Here is a 22,241-nt window from a genome sequence, read left to right as displayed (position 1 = left end):
AAAAGAATCTCCAGGAAATAACAACAGCTAACAAACTGATCAAAAACGATTTAAACAATATAACAGAAAGTGAATTTAGAATAATACTCATAAAATTAATCGCTGGGCTTGAAAACAGTATAAAAGACAGCAGAGAATCTATTGCTACAGAGATCAAGGGACTAAGGAACAGCCAGGAGGAGCTAAAAAATGCTATTATTGAGCTGCAAAATAAAATGGAGATGACCACAGCTTGGATTGAAGAGGCAGAGGAGAGAATAGGTGAACTAGAAGATAAAATTATGGAAAAAGAAGAAGCTGAGAAAAACAGAGATAAAAAAAATCCAGGAGTATGAGGGGAAAATTAGAGAATTAAGTGATGCACTAAAGAGAAATAATCTATGCATAATTGTATTCCAGAGGAGGAAGAGGGAAAGGTGCTGAAGGTATACTTGAAGAAATAATAGCTGAGAACTTCCCTGATCTGGAGAAGGAAAAAAGCATTGAAATCCAAGAGGCACAGAGAACTCCCTTCAGACATAACTTGAATCCACCTTCTGCATGACATATCCTAGTGAAACTGGCAAAATACAAGGATAAAGAGAAAATTCTGAAAGCAGCTAGGAATAAACGTGCTCTAACATATAAAGGGAGACCAATAAGACTCGTGACAGATCTCTCTACTGAAACTTGGCAGGCCAGAAAGGAATGGCCAGGAAATCTTCAATGTGATGAACAGAAAAAATATGCAGCCAAGAATCCTCTATCCAGCAAATCTGTCATTTAGAATAGAAGGAGAGATAAAGGTCTTCCAAAACAAACAAAAACTGAAGGAATTCATCACCACTAAACCAGCCCTACAAGAGATCCTAAGTGGGATTCTGTGAGACAAAGTACCAGAGACATTGCTACAAGCATGAAACCTACAGACATCACAATGACTCTAAACCCATATCTTTCTATAACACTGAATGTAAATGTACTAAATGCCCCAACCAAAAGACACAGGATATCAGAATGGATAAAAAAACAAGACCCATCTATTTGCTGTCTACAAGAGACTCATTTTAGACCTGAGGACACTTTCAGATTGAAAGTGAGGGGATGGAGAACTATTTTTCATGCTACTGGAAGTCAAAAGAGAGCTGGAGTAGCCATACTTATATCAGAAAAAACTAGACTTTAAATTAAAGGCTGTAACAAGAGATAAAGAAGGGCATTATATAATAGTTACAGGGTCTATCCATCAAGAAGAACTAACAATTATAAATGTCTATGCACTGAATATGGGAGCCCCCAAATATATAAAACAATTACTCACAAACATAAGCAACCTTATTGACAAGAATGTGGTAATTGCAGGGGAATTTAATACCCCACTTACAACAATGGATAGATCATCTAGACACATGGTCAATAAAGAAACAAGGGCCCTGATGATATATTGGATCAGATGGACTTGACAGATATATTTAGAACTCTGCATCCCAAAGCAAAAAAATATACTTTCTTTTCGAGTGCACACGGAACATTCTCCAAGATAGATCACACACTGGGTCACAAAACAGCCCTTCATAATTATACAAGAATTGAGATCATACCATGCAAACTTTCGGACCACAATGCTATGAAGCTTGAAATCAACCACAGTAAAAAGTCTGGAAAACCTCCAAAACCATGGAGGTTAAAGAACATCCTACTAATGAATGAGTGGGTCAACCAGGCAATTAGAGAAGAAATTAAAAAATATATGGAAACAAACAAAAATGAAAATACAACAATTAAAACACTTTGGGATGCAGCAAAGGCAGTCCTGAGAGGAAAATACATTGCAATCCAGGCCTATCTCCAGAAACAAGAAAAATCCCAAATACAAAATCTAACAGCACACCTAAACGAAACAGAAGCAGAGCAGCTAAGACACCCTAAACCCAGCAGAAGAAGAGAAATAATAAAGATCAGAGCAGAAATAAACAACATAGAATCTAAAAAAACTGTAGAGCAGATCAATGAAACCAAGAGTTGGTTTTTGAAAAAATAAACAAAATTGATAAACCTCTAGCCAGGCTTCTCAAAAAAAAAGGGGGGGGGGGAGATGACCCAAATAGATAAAATCATGAATGAAAATGGAATTATTACAACCAATCCCTCAGAAATACAAGCCAATTATCAGGGAATACTATGAAAAATTATATGCCAACAAACTGGACAACCTGAAAGAAATGGACAAATTCCTAAACACCCACACACTTCCAAAACTCAAATGGGAAGAAATAGAAAGCTAGAACAGACCCATAACCAGCAAAGAAATTGAATCGGTTATCAAAAATCTCCCAACAAATAAGAGTCCAGGACCAGATGGCTTCCCTGAGGAATTCTACCAGATATTTAAAGTAGAGATAATACCTATCCTTCTCAAGCTATTCAAAAAAATAGAAAGGAAAGGAAAACTTCCAGACTCATTCTATGAAGCCAGTATTACTTGGATTCCTAAACCAGACAGAGACCCAGTAAAAAAAGATAATACAGGCCAATATCTCTGATGAATATGGATGCTAATATTCTCAATAAGATACTAGCAAATCGAATTCAACAGCTTATAAAAAGAATTATTCACCATGATCAAGTGGGACTCATTCCTGGGATGCAGGGCTGGTTCAACATTTGCAAATCAATCAATGTGATACATCACATGAATAAAAGAAAAGATAAGAACCATATGATCCTGTCAATTGATGCAGAAAAAGCATTTGACAAAATTCAGCATCCTTTCTTAATAAAAACCCTCGAGAAAGTCGGGATAGAAGGAACATACTTAAAGATCATAAAAGCCATTTATGAAAAGCCCACAGCTAGTATCATCCTCAATGGGGAAAAACTGAGCTTTCCCCCTGAGATCAGGAACATGACAGGGATGTCCACTCTCACCGCTGTTGTTTAACATAGTGTTGGAAGTGCTAGCATCAGCAATCAGACAACAAAAGGAAATCAAAGGCATCAAAATTGGCAAAGATGAAGTCAAGCTTTCACTTTTTGCAGATGACATAATATACATGGAGAACCCAACAGACTCCACCAAAAGTCTACTAGAACTGATACATGAATTCAGCAAAGTTGCAGGATACAAAATCAATGTACAGAAATCAGTTGCATTCTTATACACTAACAATGAAGCAACAGAAAGACAAATAAAGAAACTGATCCCATTCACAATTGCACCAAGAAGCATAAAATACCTAGGAATAAATCTAACCAAAGATGTAAAGGATCTGTATGCTGAAAACTATAGAAAGCTTATGAAGGAAATCGAAGAAGATACAAAGAAATGGAAAAACATTCCATACTCATGAATTGGAAGAATAAATATTGTTAAAATGTCAATACTACCCAAATCTACCTACACATTCAATGCAATCCCAATCAAAATTGCACCAGCATTCTTCTCAAAGCTAGAACAAGCAATCCTAAAATTCATATGGAACCACAAAAGGCCCCAAATAGCCAAAGTACTTTTGAAGAAGACCAAAGCAGGAGGCATCACAATCCCAGACTTTAGCCTCTACTACAAACCTGTAATCATCAAGACAGCATGGTATTGGCACAAAAACAGACACATAGACCAATAGAATAGAATAGAAACCCCAGAACTAGACCCACAAACGTATGGCCAACTAATCTTTGACAAAGCAGGAAAGAATATCCAATGGAAAAAAGACAGTCTCTTTAACAAATGGTGCTGGGAGAACTGGACAGCAACATGCAGAAGGATGAAACTAGACCACTTTCTTACACCATTCACAAAAATAAACTCAAAATGGATAAAGGACCTGAATGTGAGACAGGAAACCATCAAAACACTAGAGGAGAAAGCAGGAAAAGACCTCTCTGACCTCAGTCGCAGCAATTTCTTACTTGACACATCCCCAAAGGCAAGGGAATTAAAAGCAAAAATGAACTATTGGGACCTCATGAAGATAAAAATCTTCTGCACAGCAAAGGAAACAACCAACAAAACTAAAAGGCAAACAACGGAATGGGAAAAGATATTTGCAAATGACATAACGGACAAAGGGTTAGTATCCAAAATCTATGAAGAGCTCACCAAAGTCCACACCCGAAAAACAAATAACCCAGGAAGAAATGGAAAGAAAACATGAATAGACACTTCTCTAAAGAGGACATCCGGATGGCCAACAGGCACATGAAAAGATGCTCAACATCGCTTCTCATCAGGGAAATGCAAATCAAAACCACACTCAGATATCACCTCACGCCAGTCAGAGTGGCTAAAATGAACAAATCAGGAGACGATAGATGCTGGCGAGGATGTGGAGAAACGGGAACCCTCTTGCACTGTTGGTGGGAATGCAAACTGGTGCAGCCACTCTGGAAAACAGTGTGGAGGTTCCTCAAAAAATTAAAAATAGACCTACCCTGTGACCCAGCAGTAGCACTGCTAGGAATTTACCTAAGGGATACAGGAGTACTGATGCACAGGGGCACTTGTACCCCAATGTCTATAGCAGCACTCTCAACAATAGCCAAATTGTGGAAAAAGACTAAATGTCCATCAACTGATGAATGGATAAAGAAATCGTGGTTTATATACACAATGGAGTACTACGTGGCAATGAGAAAGAATGAAATATGGCCCTTTGTAGCAATGTGGATGGAACTGGAGAGTGGGATGCTAAGTGAAATAAGCCATACAGAGAAAGACAGATACCATATGTTTTCACTCTTATGTGGATCCTGAGAAACTTGACAGAAACCCATGGGGGAAGGGAAGGAAAAAAAAAAATGAGGTTAGAGTGGGAGAGAGCCAAAGCATAAGAGACTCTTAAAAACTGAGAACAAACTGAGAGTTGATGGGGGGGTGGGAGAGGGAAGGGTAGGTGATGGGCATTGAGGAGGGCATCTTTTGGGATGAGCACTGGGTGTTGTATGGAAACCAATGTGACCATAAATTTCATATATTAAAAAAATATAAAATTAAAAAAAAATTTTTAAAAAGATCTTTTCAGGGTAGGAAACTCCTCCAGTCAGCTGGCCAGTATTGTTCAATCACTGAGTATTCAGCATCATTAATACCAGAATAGCCAAGAAATCATTCCAACCAGAAAAGGCCCAAGTACCAATTATTAAACTGTGATGATTTATGTTTGTGACCGATGTGACTAACATAAGTCAACTGTTTCTGTGTGGAAATGCAACCAGTGATTGACAAGAACTGCAGCATATGACTCATGCTGTGTCTACCCTGAGCCAAAGCAGTCAGTCAATTCTGAAGGTATAATCATCAATCAAATAAATGATTTGGCAGCCTAAATATTTAACAACCAGATGATGGCTGAAATGTTCACTTTTCCATCAGTCATGCAAACACAGTCCTAGTAAAAGGAGTAACTGAAATTCAGAGTAGTTTTCCTTATCCTAAAAGTCATTCATCCCCAAATATTCATTGAATGCCTACTATGCTCTCAGTACTCTCGTGGGAATAGAGAAATGGAAAACTGACATAAATGAGAATTATTTTTCAAACTCTTTCTCTTATAACCTTTTGCTACCTACCCTGCTAAGCAATTTTCTTAGTGGTCATCAGCCATCAGCACTCAGTGACCTTCTATATTGATCCTTCCTCAAATACTTCTTATGGGTAAGAAAAACCTCCCATTTAACCAAAACGTGCTTTGGTATGGCAAAACCTCAGCACCTATACATTTCATTGACTAGAGTAATTGCAATGAGACTGTTACTTCCTGGATAGAGAAAGGTTTATGATAAAAATTCATTACTATCATGCCCATTATATAATTTTTTGTGTTCTATAAGCACTATAAGCACTGTGTTCTTTAAGCACTGTGTTCTATAAGCACTGTGTTCTATAAGCACTGTGTTCTATAAGCACTGTGTTCTATAAGCACTGTGTTCTGTAAGCACTGCCAAAGATAATTTAAAATAGCCTCAGCAGGTCCAATACAACTTCTCCACGTTACATGTAAAGAGGAAACGCCACACAGAGAAAAACAACCTCAGACACCCTTGCCTTTTCTTTCTCTATACTTTTTCTGGAAGCAAATTTTTACATTCCCATGATATTTATATGCTAAATCTGTAGACGGCATATAGATGACTACCTTACTTTAATAATCATTTATCATAAGCTCAGTATTGGGCGAAATATAAACTCTTGACAAACTCCAAGGACTCCTCTATTCTTAAGTTCCCTTTATTCTCAAGGACTCCTTTATTCTATTGCAATGGCTCCTGAAAAACTTCTTTTTCAAGGATAATTTTTTCAAACACAATCAATAATCTACAACCACCTTTGTAATGTCTTTAGAAGCCAAAACCTTTTCAACTTTTGAGTTTTGGTTCTTTTTTTTTTTTAAGTTTATTTATTTATTTTGAGGAACAAAGAGTGTGTGCATGGGAGCATGAGTGGGGGAGGGGCTGAGGGAGAGAGAGAATCCCAAGTAGGCTCCACTCAGCGTGGAGTCCGACGCCGGGCTTAATCCCACAACTGTAAGATCACTACAGGAGCCTCTATCAAGAGTTGGATGCTGAACCGACTGAGCCACCCAGGTGTCCCAAGTTTTTAAGGTAAAGTGCATGGCTGGACTCTACACGCCCAAGATTTTAAAGTTTTGCATTATGGGTTATTAATGAAGTTATTAATATTCTTTCTGCTGTTCATACATAATAGGAAATGCTTAATTTACAATTTTTTCTTTAGTCTTAGGATTTCAAAGTTGAAATGAGTTTTAAGGCATATCCAGTCCAGAACTTGAGTGTCTTCAGCAACATCCACAACAAATGTTGTTCAGCCCTTGCTCTAACGGTCTCAGCAATGAGGAGGTCACTACCTAATGAGGGAGATCGTTCTATCTTATCACATTACCTTAGAAATGTTTTCCCTATTCTGAGTCAGGTTTTGTTTTGTTTTATTTTGTTTTGTTTGTCCTGTAGGTTTAATCCATGATGCTAGTTATACCCCTGGGGTCTTAGGGGACAAATCGAATCCCTTTATATGACAGCCCTCCATATATTTGAAATCCCCTACCTAGTGCTGAACACTTTATTCTAAAGATGCCCTTGAATCATTCCTCATAGAATATGATTTTGGTTCCATCACCATTCTGGTTTCTGATCTCTAAATCAGCAGCTTTCAATCATTATTTTGTAACACAGTCATTCTTGTGATCAGTAAGAAACAAAAGGGTAAAATACTGTAGCAACTACACCTAGAATTAAGAATAACTTACCTTCGGGGCGCCTGGGTGGCGCAGTCGGTTAAGCGTCCGACTTCAGCCAGGTCACGATCTCGCGGTCCGGGAGTTCGAGCCCCGCGTCAGGCTCTGGGCTGATGGCTCAGAGCCTGGAGCCTGTTTCCGATTCTGTGTCTCCCTGTCTCTCTGCCCCTCCCCCGTTCATGCTCTGTCTCTCTCTGTCCCAAAAATAAATAAACGTTGAAAAAAAAAAAAAAAAAAAAAAAAAGAATAACTTACCTTCAAATTTAAAAGGTCACAAAGAAGTGGAAAAACATTCCATGCTCATGGACTGGAAACAAACATTGTTAAAGTGTCTATACTACCCAAAGCAATCTATACATTTAATGCACTATCAAAATAACACCAGCATTTTTCACAGAGCTAGAGCAAACAATCCTAAAATCTGTACAGAACCACAAAGACCCCAAATAGCCAAAGCAATTCTGAAAAAGAAAAGCAAAGCTGGAGACATCACGATTCCAGTCTTCAAGCTTCAAGCTGTATTACACAGTAGTCATCACAGCAGTATGGTACTGGCACAAAAACAGACACACTGATCAATGGAACAGAATTGAAAACCCAGAAATGGACACACAAACGTATAGCCAACTAACCTTTGACAAAGCAGGAAAGAGGATCCAATGGAAAAAAGACAGTTTTTAGCAAATGGTGTTAGGAGAATTGGACAGCGACATGGAGAAGAATCTACCTGGACCACTTTTTTACACCACACACAAAAATAAACTCAAAATGGATGAAAGACCTAAATGTGAGGCAGGAAACCATCAAAATCCTAGAGGAAAAAACAGGCAACAACCTCTTTGTCCTTAGCCTCAGTAATCTCTTACTTGACACTTCTCTGAAGGCAAGGGGAATAAAAGCAAAAAGGAACTACTGCAACCTCATCAAGATAAAAAGCTTCTGCACAGTGAGAGAAACAATCAGCAAAATTAAAAGGCAACCAAAGGAAAGGGAGAATATATTTGCAAATAACATATTGGATAAAGGATTAATATCCAAAATCTATAAAGAACTTACCAAACTCAACACGCAAAAAATAAATAACCCAGTGAAGAAATGGGCAAAAGACATGAATGGACACTTTTCCAAAGAAGACATAGAGATGGCTAACAGACACACGAAAAGATGCTCAACACTGCTCATCATCAAATCAAAACCCGTTGAGATACCACCTCACACCAGTCAGAGTGACTAAAATTAACAACTCAGGAAACAATAGATGCTGGAGAGGATGTAGAGAAGGGGTACCCTCTTGCACTGTTGGTGGGAATGCAAACTGGTGCAGCCACTCTGGAAAACAGTGTGGAGATTCCTCAAAAAATTAAAAACAGAATTACCCTGTGACCCAGCAATAGCACTACTAGGAATTTATCCAAAGGAAACAGTAGTGCTGATTCATAGGGACATATGTACCCAAATGTTTATAGCAGTGCTTTCAACAATAGCCAAATTAAGGAAAGAGCTCAACTGATGAATGGATAAAGAAGATGTGGTATGTGTGTGCATATTATATATATAATTATTTATATATTATAAATATTATATATATACATATATGTGTGTGTAGACACACATACATACACACACAATGGAATACTACTTGGCAGTGAAAAAGAATGAAATCTTGCCATTTGCAACAACATGGGTGGAACTGGAGGATATGATGCTAAGGGAAATAAGTCAGTCAGAGAAGACAGGTATCATATCTGGAACTTGAGAAACTTAACAGAAGATCATGGGGAAGGGAAGGGAAGAAAAAAAAAATAGTTGCAAACTGACAGGGAGCCAAACAATAAGAGACTCAAATACAGAGAACAAGCTGAGGGTTGATGTGAGGGTGGGGGAAGGAAAAATGGGTGATGGGCATTGAGGAGGGCACTTGTTGGGATGAGCATTGACTGTTGTATGTAAGTGATGAATCATGGGAATCTACTCCCAAAGCCAAGAGCACAGTGTACACTCTGTATGTTAGCTAACTTGACAATAAATCATATATAAAACATATAAATAAATAAATAAATAAATAAATAAATAAATAAATAAAATTCAACATCAATTTAGTGAATTGGCCATCTATGGAAATCATCTTAGAATGTCCCTGCAGTCAGAGGTAACTTATAACCTAAAACAAAGGTTCCTCCCCACAAGGTTCTCTGCATCAATCTAGTAACTACTGTCAAATGTTGTACAAACTACAACATATGACCTAAGACAGTGTATCTTAAAAGCTCTCATCACAAGAAAAACAAAATTTGTAATTATGTGCATAGTGACAGGTATTATTAACTAGACATACTGTGATATTTTTGCAATATATACCAATACTGAGTCATGTTGTACATCCAAATACAAAGTTATATGACAAGTATATCTCAATGAAAAGAAGAAATGATGAAAGCTTCTAGTTTACAGTAAAATTATTGTCCACAAGATTGTGCTCTAGGTCTAGGTAACCAATACTGACTCCTATGACTCATATATCCTTAGACTGGAAAAGAGTGATTTGAGCTATTGCACAAGAATGTTCAATTCCCCTACTCAAACTTGGGACTCATCTAGCAACTTTCTAACCTGTAATATAACCTCCTGAGTGTACAAACATAAAGCAGAGTGTGACTGGTATGCAAAGCTGATGCCAGTCACTCTCTCTCACCGTTGATACATCATCACTACAGTTTGAGCATCGGTCTCCTTTGAAATTTGTGCACGTGAATTGATTTCTCAGCCTCATCCCTGCTGGAAAAATGAAGTGAGTTTGGTGCTTGAAAAGCTGAGCAACGCAGTCTGCACTATGAAGAATCTCACAGTGGTGCTAACTCAAACATGCCTCTGATCCTATACTGACAACACATATATGTTGGTGCCTCATCAAATGTGTAAAAGATGGGGACTCTGCAGCCCCTTTTTCCCACCAGACCTTCCTCTGCCCAACTTATCAGCCCTGATCCCTCTAAGGTGCAAGAAGTTGCTGCTCAGGTCAGATTTAGAGACTTTGTCAGGCCCCTGAGAGAGCAGGACAGCATGACTGTCCTTAGTAGCCCAAGTGACGTTCTCCTTACTGTTTTTCCCCATTACCTGCATCCCAGCTAATGCCCTCTTCTCTTCACCCCTTCTGGGATAGGAGTATAGCTGGGACTACAGACCCAATCACCTTCCATTCTACTCCACAGGCTCAACCTACCTACTGGTACCAATAGTGAATTTGGTGATGACGTAGGTAGTGGGTTTTGAATGGAATAGAATATATCACTTGTCTTCAAGTCTAAGCCATTTTTTTCTTTCTAAAGAAATTTTTAAAATTCTTTCATTAAATTCTTTCTTCCTAAAACCTCTGCTGGTAGAAAAAGGTGTCTTTCCTCTTGCCCTGCCTCCCTTCACAATTCTGTTCACTTTTATTCCCCATGTACTCCAGCATTGGTTATGGTCATGGGAAAGTAACATGTTCACCAAGGCACACTGAACATGAAAGCATATAAACTTTTTTTTTTTCAGAATAGCAAGAGCTTTAACGGATAGTTACTAACCACTTCTTAGCTGATGACAGTTTTCTATCTTTTTCCAAGGGGTTCAAGCTAGCAGCATTTGCTACCCCACTGGATAATGAGGGGCAAGGGTTAACAGGATAAGGAATGGGTGTAGTACCTGACTCTCCCAACTCCCCAATATGAGCCATTAGAACACTGTTGTGTGGAGATAATGGGCCATTCATGCTGAGGCAGGGCTGTTAGTGCTAGGACAGGGTCTCAGGCAGAAAATTTTTTTTCTTTTTTTTCTTCATATTTTTGCCACTTTTTTACCTTACCCACTTATTCCCTAAAAATCTGTGTCAAATGGTTTCATTTAGGTTAGTCGGATTTTCTCAAATAAAATGTAATCTCTCCCTGAAAGCATGACTGATATTCTAGTTTCTTCCTGTATCTATTTTCTCCATAGCACCAACTACTAAATATTTGCTAAGTGAAATCATTTGCCTTTCACTTGGTATGGATAAATTAGTTACACCTTAAGCTTCCAATCTGTTCTCACTAGTCCAAATCAATAAACATATTTGGGTTCTTCCTGCCAACACAATTATACATACAAATGCAACATGGGTTCTGATGTTGTGAGAAAAGAGCTAGTTACAAAATGATTATCCCAGTGACTCAAAGTATAATTATATTAATATTTCCTAAGATTTTCTGGAAAACAAAAAATGTAAATTCCTTAAGACATAGACTCCCTAAAATTTACATGGAAACTCCAGTTTGAAAAACATTGACTACTACACAAAATAACAGAGAACATAAATATAGTGGATGAAGAGGTAGCAAATATTCACACTATCAAAATATAGACATTACTTGACCTCCAAGGACCATAGTGAATTTTCATTAGGTAGAAAGAGATAGCTTGAGGAAGGACAAACCAGGGCAACAAAGGAAATCCGAGTCAGCGCTATTGATACAACTTCCGGAAGCTTCTTAATTCTTGCCTGAGTCACTAGTCTGGCCTCCCTCATAAAGCAGAACATGTATTCATAGAGTAGGCTCTGGAGCTAGACTGCCTCTAAATCCCAGTTCTATACACCAACTCTGGCCTTGGGACACTAACTGGACTTCTTTGAGCCTCTCTTTCCCCACCTACAGAATGGTGATTATAATAATTCCTTTATGTATGTGAATGGCACAGTGACTGACACATGGTTAGCACTCAGAAAACTACCCGGGGGTCTTAATTCCTACTATTCATCCTAGTCTTCAGCCATTCTTCAGTACTCCCCGTCCAAAGAGAAGAGGATTCCTTCTCTTGCTTGGGTGAATTCATCTCTGCCCAGGACTCCACCACCATTCCTGAACCTTAGAGACCTGCTCAACTGGTTGCTTCTTCCCTACTAATAGACCCACCAATCAGCATCTTAAGGCCTTCTTCCATCTTAAAACCTCCTCCCTCAACACTGCATCCCTCTCCATCTACTCTCCTACATCTCTCCTTCTTCTTCAGAGAAACTGATAGAAAAAGTGCTCTATCATTTTTCAAAGGCCAACTCATAAAAGGTCATCTCCAACTCGTACACTTTGATTCATTCTTCCACTACTACAGTTGAGAGTCTGACACACACATACACACACTGAAATTGCTCTGAGAAAGGCTGACAATGCTTCTCTGATGCCAAATCCAATGTGATGTGTCACTGAAAATTATAAACTTGACAGCATGTTAGACTATTTTTTTTAAAGAGAGAGAAAGAACGTGCACACATCAGGGAGGGGCAGAGGGAGAGAGAATCTTAAGCAGTCTCAATGCTCAGCATGGAGTCCAACGCAGGGCTCAATCTCATGACCATGAGATCATGAGCTGAGCTGAAATTAAGAGTTTGATGCTTAACTGACTGAAGCACCCAGGCACCCTGAACCCTCTCTTTTCTTGAAATGTTCTGTTCCTTAGGATTTTATGACATCACACTCCATTTATTTTCTTCCTTCCTCTTTGAGGAGTCCCTCTGAAGGCACCTTCTCTCTCCTTGTCCTCTCAACAATGATATTTTTCAGGACTCCAATTTCGGCCTTCTCATCTGTCTACTTGCACACTGATTTCACTGTCTCCTGGAATGATGAGGATTCCTAAATTTCTATCTTTAATCTGGTTTCATTCTTGAACTCCAGATGACCACTCTTTAGCCCAATGCCTGTATATCTTTACCTGAACTTCCTACAAACATCTCAATTCAACATATCCCAAACTAAACTCATAATTTTCTTCTGCAAACCTGGTATTCCTCCTGCTTCCCTATGCCCACATTGTGCAAATTAAAACTCCATTTTTACATTTGGGAATGTGGTTTTTTTGGATCCTAGGGAACACATGTACATACATACCTCAAAATCTTTGGTGGGCTTACTCAAAAGTATTTCAAGTGTTTTAAAGGGGCCCAGAAAAGAAAGAAATCTCTTTCCCTTTACCTCTATCTAAAAACAGACTCCTTTTTGTTTTATTTTGGTTTGGTTTGGTTTTCCCAAGAAGTTTATTTGGGCAGACCTGGGGACAGGGAGGCTCTGCATCTAAAAGAAGGTGTTGGGCCTCTTGGTGGTGAAGCATAGCTTGTGCTGGCAACGTAAGACCCACGTGGGGCTGTAGGAACTTAATCTTACTGTCATCAAACTGCTTGACTGCTAGCTGGCAGCACTTGCTGGCTATAATCTCTTCCATCTTCATGATCTGGATGGAGACGGCCCAGTGGGCAGTGCCAGGTGCCCCATCTTGGCAGCACCAGGTAACAGTGCCTGCAGGGGTCAGGTCTGGGTACTCCCAGTATGTGTTGTGGATGCCACTGAGGGAGTCATAATGCAGCCAGATGCCAAAGGGGATTTCTAGAACACCTGTCCACAGAAGACAATTTCCCCTCAAGATTTCTTCAGCTTCTTCAGCGGAGACAAGAAGTACCAGAAGCAGGACTTAGCAACAACATGATTAGGTACAAAGATTCACATGTGATAGAGAGAAGGAGTACAGCATTTGAGTGTGGGCAGGCAGTACCCCACCACCGTGTACTCTCGCAGTGTGCCCAACGCCTTCATGGCGCACTCTCCACGCTCGCCGCCACCCAAGCTCAGCTCCCTTTTTAATGACACCTACCTTTTTACTGCAACACTCACTCCCACTTCCTCTAAGAAGGCTTCCCTGAGACCCTGAGAACAAGTTGAAATGTCTCTCCTCCATGCCCTCAGAGTTCTCTGTTTCAACCACTGCATTGTTAAGTATCTTAGTAATTTAGTATTCTTACTGCCAGTTAACAGAACTTTCTCCCTCACCAGAATATGAGGTCCTAAGAACTCTGTTTTAGTGATCTTAGTAAGTCCCAGTGCCTGACATATACTAATGATCAATAATGTTGGCAGAATAAATGAATGGCAAATATTACTAATAAACATGAACTAGGCAAGAGAGTAGAGGGTTTGAATCAGAGGCCTAGCATGTTATCTCTGATTCTAACCATGTCTCACCATGTAACTTTGAGCAAGTCCCTTCACTCCATAAGCCTACGTGTCTGAATCTTTCAAGGAAATCAGAACAGCAGTATCACCTCCCTCACAAGGCTTTTGACAAGTAAAGTGAAGTCCATACCATTTCTTAGTATGTAACAGGTTCTAAAACACTCTTTGGTGACTCTCCTGAGGGTGGATAGAAGATAATGCATCTGGGGAGGAAGGAGAGAGAGGAAACTTACAAAGGTTTACTTATGTGGTATAAATTCAAGTTCACATGTCTCCATTTTAAAAATGAAAACTGTCGGGGCGCCTGGGTGGCGCAGTCGGTTAAGCGTCCGACTTCAGCCAGGTCACGATCTCGCGGTCCGGGAGTTCCAGCCCCGCGTCGGGCTCTGGGCTGATGGCTCAGAGCCTGGAGCCTGTTTCCGATTCTGTGTCTCCCTCTCTCTCTGCCCCTCCCCCGTTCATGCTCTGTCTCTCTCTGTTCCAAAAATAAATAAACGTTGATAAAAATGAAAACTGTCAAGACAATATGAATAATCTAAAACATGGTTGGCTAATTATATGTATATATATTTAATGCATATAACTAGGGATTAGTGGGGCACCAGTGGGAGGAGGCACCTTAGTAGAAATATGGAGAAAATGTCTTTTCAGACATTTGTGGAGGCTAAGCTTTTTCAAGAGGTAGGAAGAAGGCTTAAAGATCTTGGGCATTATAATTTGTTTTCCTCCTGATAAAGTAATAATGCTATAATTAATCCAAATGTAATGAAAATGGTTAAAGTCACCAAGCAGCTCAGCATTCATTAGGGATTCAGGCTAAGGCAATGCACAAGCACTAATATTAACTATGGTCCTTAGCCTTTGGAGTTGGTAAGATGAACCCAGCCAGCTTCCTGCAGACCAAACACTTATACTAATTGAACAGAAACTTTCTGGGAAAAGAAAAAGAGGCAGCCAAATCTAAGAGACCTGTCAACTCCAGGGTCATCAGTGAAGTGATAACCAGAAAAGAGCTGAAATCAAAGGCTGTCTCTGCCTCCCCCTGCACACACTGTTCAGTGGGAGCCCATGGTGGTCACAGTTCCTTTAACAATATTTATAATGAAGGAACAACGTTGGAGATGTCAACCTTGATTATTCATAAAGCTTCCTCCTGCTCAGATCCACCCTGAGGCTAACAGTAAAAGTACCTGATTCCCAATTCTCAAACACAAAAGCATACAGAGCTTGAAAGAGGAGCTGACTAATAAAGTTTGCATATCCCTAAGAAAAAGAGCATACAAGGAAGAAGAAAAGGAATGGCAAGATTAAACAAAAACAGTAAGCTTGGATGGGAAATGATAAAAATTTTAAAAGGCAAGAACTTAAATCTGTTTTCTTTTACTTTTTTTTTCTAATGTCCTTGTTCATTTACATTTCAGTATAAGCCATTTGGAGAGAACAGCTGTTTCATCTCTGGACTAGAAAGCTGAGGTGCTTTGAATACTTACTGTGGGAGCATAATGTTGCTAAACTCTGTTCTGCAGAGTGGTCTAGTGGCTTTAAACTGAGAGAAATGGCAGAGGAAAGCCTTCATTGCTGGTTCTATTAGACAAGGAGGTAACCAAAGCAGAGGCTTTGAGGACTCGCTTAGGCAGACTACACAGAGGAAGAGTCCAAGCCAGATCTGGAGTTCACATCCAGGCTCTCCTGTCCCCTCATTCTATGACCTAGTTATTCACTTAAGCATTCTTTCTCATTTATTTATCAGTTTCTTCATTTGTGAAATTGAAATAATAATATTACCTTCCTCCTAGGGTTACTGAGAACTTTTAATTAAATAAGGAAAATAAAGCCCAGAGTTGGGATTATAGTAGGTACTTAATAAATGTCACTTACTTGCTGTTATTACCAATCCTGACAAGATATGTCAAATACAAATTAAACTGTTTACCTTTGGATTTGGTGGTTTTAATAGAGGTATGGTTTGAGCTTATGGTAATAATTGATGTTGATTACAAAATATCCTAGCTCTCCTCTCCTGGCACATGCTAGACTAGGAGTATACTTCTTGGCCCTTTGTGGTTGGATGGGGTCACGTGACTAGTCTAGCCATAGTTGTGAATGGAAGTGCCGTATGTCACTTTGAGGCCAGAGTATTTAACTATCAGTGTAAAACCTTCCAGAACTCTTGTCCTATGGCCATGAGAGTTGCAAATCTTCCAAATGACATCTATTCCATCCACCTGGGCTCTGAGGTGCACTTGACTTTTAGCTGACTTAAGATATTTTGGCAGTTCTGGAAACTCTAGGTTAGTAGTAGTTCTTCAAATATTGGTTCTGCCCCATTATCTCTTTTTCTTTTAAAGTTTACTTATTTACTTTGAGAGAGAGAAGGGAACGCACGTGCAAGAGTGTGCACATGTCAATGGGGGAAGGGCAGAGAGAGAATTCCAAGCAGGCTCTGCACTGTCAGCACAGAGCCTTACAGAGGGCTCGAACTCACGAACTGTGAGGTTATGACCTGAGCCGAAACCAAGAGTCAGTCACTTAACAGAATGAACCACCCAGGCACCACTGCCCCATTATATCTCTTGCATGTGACCACAAAAGACATGTATAGAGGTATTCTTGCAGCAATTATTATAGTTAAAAATTAAAAACAATCTCAAGATTCATCAGTAAGAATATCATTTGAATTATATTCTTTCAGTGAAGTATTACATAGTTAAAATATGAAATATTATATAATACACTGAACCCACAATAAATAGACAAACCATAGACAAATCACAAAACCTAATAGCAATTAAAAAAAATATATACCTTTTTGTAAATGCTTTCATGTAAATGTATACAGAAATGCTACATATGTTTAGAGACACATAAACATGTAGTTAGAAGTATAAAAAGTATGCATAAGATTGGTCAATAGAAAACCAGAATACAGAGGTTCTTTTTATTTTTTCAATGTTTATTTATGAGAGAGGGAGACAGAGATAGAGTGTGAGCAGGGGAGGGGCAGAGAGAGAGGGAGACACAGAATCTGAAGCAGGCTCCAGGCTCTGAGCCGTCAGCACAGAGCCCAACACAGTGCTGAAACCCATCAACTATGAGATCATGACCTGAGCCAGTCAGACGCTTTACCCAACTGAGCCACCCAGGTGTTCCTAGAGGTTGCTTCTGAGGGAAAATAAGAAATTGGGCTCAGTGATGAGTGTTAACTCTAAATATAATGTCATACTACTTTTTTTTAAAATGCAAAGAAATATGAAACAATACCATAAAAACTGTAATTGTGCATGTTTAAAATGTCTTCTGATTTTTTAATTAAGTGTGATACAATGAGCATATAAGGGTACGTGCCAAGGCATGTTTCTGCTAAATAACAAAGTTCATAATCTTCTTTAAAAAGGTATTTACTGGGGCACCTGCGTGGCTCAGTGGGTTGAGCGTCCGACTTCAGCTCAGGTCGTGATCGCACAGTTCGTGAGTTCGAGCCCCATGCTGGACTCTGTGCTGACAGCTCAGAGCCTGGAGCCTATTTCGGATTCTGTGTCTCCCTCTCTCTCTGCCCCTCCCCTGCCCATGCTCTGTCTCTCTCTGTCTCTCTCTAAAAAATAAACATAAAAAAAATTTTTTTAAGATACTTATTATTTAGGTCCAGTCACTACAGAGATCCAAAACTACAGTAGGCTGACAAGACACAAGTTTGTCTTCTGTGATCACAGTCTAAGATCCAGTGGTCCAGAGCTAGTGGCACTGCTCTGCCCATTCTCAACCCAGGGTTTCCATCTCTAGGTACAAGGTAGATACTCTAACACACATCTACAGAACAGCCAATGGGAGAGGAAGAAAACGTCAAGAACAGAGTGCTTCATTCTTGTCATGGAACAACATTAAATTGCCATTAACTTTAATGCAGGACTACATCTTGTATGGAAATTTGAGAAATGTAGTCTCTGGCTGGGAGGCCATGTGTCTAGCTAACATTTGCAGTTCTATTATTAAAGGAAGAAGAGAAGGATGGATGTAGCTCACCACTAGCCACCTGTGCCACAGGATGGACTACACAGAGCCACAACAGAGGTACGGTAAGAGCATTTGCATAATGGGAAATTTGTCCTTCTGTCTTTAGGGGATCCAACCCCACAAACAGTCCCTGCTAAATCTTTCTTTCCAAAGCTTCCTAATTCTAGTCTTACTCAGTTGTTCTTCATTCTCCAAGCATAGTTTGTGGAGATTCAAAGATAGAATGACACAGACCCTGCCTACAAAAAACAAAACAAAACAAAACACCATTTTGATGTCTATGATCAGCATTAAAATTGCAGCATGCATGGTTTAATCTGAAAGGGAGGATCTTAATCTCATGGAAGGATCCATGAGTCAGCCAGGGGAGTCTACGAAGTCTTCGTTATAAAGTCTCTCCAGGCTTCACAGAGAATGTGGCTCTGGAATTAAGACTTGGAGGTTGAATAGGGAGCTGTTAGGGAGACAAATGAGGTTCTGACCAGGAGGAAATAAGATATGCAAATGTAAGAGAATGAGAAACTTAATACATTCAGGAAAACAAAGATGTTCCACGTGCCTGTAAATTTACAAGGCAATGAGCCAAAGATGAAGCTGGTATGTTAGATGAGATCAGATCATGGTGAATCTTTCATTCATAAGGAGGAGTTCAGATTTCATCTTGCATATACAGAGGGAGCCACTAACAAATTTTGAACAAGGAAGGAAAAGGGGTTTATATTCAATTTGTTAGAGGACTCTGAAATCAATGTGGAGACATCAAGGCAGAGGAGACAGTTCTAGGGGACAGGAAGAGTCCAAGTCATGACATATTTGAAGTCCCAGTAAATACTGGGACACAGCTGGACACACTGGAAGCTCAGAAAGAGGTTCTGGTGTCCACGGTGTGCCACTCTTTTAGTTTGCAGTTTCTCAACTGGATAAAACACTAAGCCCCAACACTCAATTTATGCTTCTCATTTCATGGTGGCTGGTCTACCACTCTGTGACAGTCAATAATTCTAGTCTTCTGTGATCACAGTCTAAGATCCAGTGGTCCAGAGCTACTGGCACTGCTCTGCCCATCCAGCTTGTGCTTCCCCTCACCCGAGTTAACTGGCCCCCTCCTTATACAGCATTGACGATGGCACAGGGCTGGGAATTCAAATCTAGTTAAACACCTTACTAATGGAGCAATGTCAGCCTGAAGGGAGACCTCTGGAATGTGTACCCAGCTCTGCATTTGGCCCTGTCATGATTAGTAGTTTTATAAGACAAGATGAAGGCAGGCAAGACATCTTTAACCAATTTCCAAATGACATAAAGACAACAGAGTTATGTTTGTGGATGTCAGCAGGAGAATCCAGGGAGAACTAAGTATGCTAAAACCAACAAAATAAAATGGACAAACATGGAAAAGCCTGTGAAATAAAGTTGTTCAAATAAATAAACTGCGAAAGTAAACTCATGGGGAAATACTGTTAAAGGTGTCTGCTACCCAGAATACTTAATTCTTATAAAACACTCTGGAAAACTTAATTCAGAACACAAAGTCCACCGTTTCCTAGTGCTCAGTCAGCAAAACGAACCTGAATCCCCTTTCCAGGGAGATGGCTACACTTTAAATCAAACTGTACACTTCCACATTCACTCACCCTGTATTCTCAGGACACATAGTTACATTTCTCTGCAAATGCCTTTCTATGGAGCACCTGGGTAGCTCAGTGGGTTAAGTATCTAACTCTGGATTTCAGCTCAGGTCATGATCTCATGGTTTGAGACAGAGCCCTGTGACAGGCTCTGCACTGACAGCACAGCACCTGCTTGGGATTTTCTCTCTGACCCTCCCCTGCTCATACCCTCTTTCTCTCTTAAAATAAACAAACATTTTTTTTTAAAAAAAGAAAGAATTGCTATTTCGTGTACCTGTTAATTTATGTATTTTTAAACTACTAATCAAGACTCAATGCAGTATCCAGACTATAATTTATCATCCTTATCTGATCACCCTTAGAGCACACTGTACTTCCTCAAAATTTCATCACCATTGTCATTCATTATTTCAGTAATTTTCAATATTTGTAACTCCATGTCTGATTCCTTGCTCTATCTCCAGTGCCACATACAGTGCCAGCACTTAGTAGGGGCGGAAAAATTATTTATATAGGGAGTGAAGAAATGAATGAAAAAATAAATGACAAACACCCAGCAAGAATGGTAACGTGTTTTACTAACACAACATAATGTCAAGTATCTTTCTTGTCTAAATTTTTCATGATGGGAAACTGAATTCTTTTGGTCACTAATTGGTCATAGTCACTAGTGTCCATATTGTCAGCTGTTTCTAGTGAATTAAGCTATATACCTCTAGGCACCTGCAATAAATGGCTTGCCTATCAAAGTTGCCAAAAAAATATGTAATACTGTCACATTCCCTCTTACAATGCAAATTCTCCTTGTATAAAATAGATATTCCAGGGGAGAAAAACTTAGTTCCTGATTTCTTTCTCCTTATACTTAAGGCATGAAAAAATGACTATTTGTTATACAAGGCCTGATTTAGCTATGAATAGGATGAAAGGTGAAAATAGAGAGGGTCCAGAGGTAATTCAGAGAATGCAGACAGAATATAGGTGAAGCTAATTGCATCAATTCTCTTTGAAGCAGCTCCTATTTTATTACAGATACCACAGAAGCTGGTGATTTTGTTCTGCTGTTACACTCAACTACAGCAATCAAAAATTCTTTCTGCTGAACTTTCATTGAGGATTCCACATAGTGTAAGTGTGGGCCATTTTATTTTCACAGTGGTCTAATTAAGGTGTTTCCTTTCACATTTGTTCTGTCAACTGTACCATAAAAAGCTACCATTTAAAATTTTTGCAATCAATTCTACTGCCCTAATAGGAGGAAAATGTGATTTAGAAATTAATGTCATGCAGGATTGATGAACAAGTTGTCAGCAACCTATTTCAAAATTCATTTTATAGAAAACAACCTGGGTGCTTGCCCACTCAGAGATTAAAAAGAGAATTTCTCCACCATTAGCTAAATTTCATAATTCTTAAAAGGCCAAAATTTTAGCTTTCCACCACCACTATTCAGCAGATCCAACAAATGATTTCAGAAGATAACCAATTCTTCCCCTACAGACTGACATGGGCAGAGAGAAAGGAGCTGTTCTACCCTCAGGAGGATTAACTCACTAATTGAGCATCCAAAGCTTCACATAACATCCAACATCAAGCAAGTATCCCAGCTATTGCCACTCTTGGCAACATAAAGGGAGGACTATCTTACTTTCACTGTACAGTTAGTTTAGCATACCTTTCGTGTTTTGTTCTGTTACAAATATGGAAGTTGATTACTCTGTAAATACAGTTTCTTATTTTTTTAATTCATTTCACATTTGGGTTACTTTAATTCTTGATTTGTGAGAAAACAAAATTTTCAATATCATTGCAGTTGATTTTTGGTTTTAAAAACTCTCCCTCGGGGCGCCTGGGTGGCTCAGTCAGTTAAGCGGCCGACTTCGGCTCAGGTCATGATCTCACAGTCCGTGAGTTCGAGTCCCCCATCAGGCTCTGTGCTGACAGCTCGGAGCCTGGAGCCTGTTTCGGATTCTGTGTCTCCTTCTCTCTGACCCTCCCCCATTCATGCTCTGTCTCTCTCTGTCTCAAAAATAAATAAACGTTAAAAAAAAAGCTTTTTTTAAAAAACTCTCCCTCACTTCTTATTTTCGTCTTAAAACATCTTTTTCCAAAAAAATTTTTTAATTTGTCTTATGTTAACAAGTAGAAACCACATTCCTAAGTAGATGGGCAGCAAGGAAAGTAGGTAAATCTTCCTCCATTATGTAAGTGCTAGAGAGCAGAGTTGTCAAATGTTTCACTGCTAGGGCAGGTCTGAATAGCCATAAACACTCAAGACAGAAAAAAGGATTTCAGGGGCCCCCGGGTGGCTGAGTCAGTTAAGCTCAGGTCATGATCTCATGGTTCCTGAGTTT

The 22,241-nt window shown here is 39.4% G+C and overlaps 1 pseudogene; it reads right to left on the bottom strand.

Moving 5' to 3' along the window:
* Positions 1 to 13,234: 13,234 nt before the first annotated feature.
* Positions 13,235 to 13,852, bottom strand: LOC122467839 (annotated as a pseudogene).
* Positions 13,853 to 22,241: the final 8,389 nt, after the last annotated feature.

This window comes from Prionailurus bengalensis, chromosome B3 (genome assembly GCF_016509475.1).
Source record: "Prionailurus bengalensis isolate Pbe53 chromosome B3, Fcat_Pben_1.1_paternal_pri, whole genome shotgun sequence".
NCBI lineage: Eukaryota > Metazoa > Chordata > Mammalia > Carnivora > Felidae > Prionailurus > Prionailurus bengalensis.
Note: the sequence above shows the minus strand (reverse complement) of the source record. Positions and strands in the feature narration are given on the sequence as shown.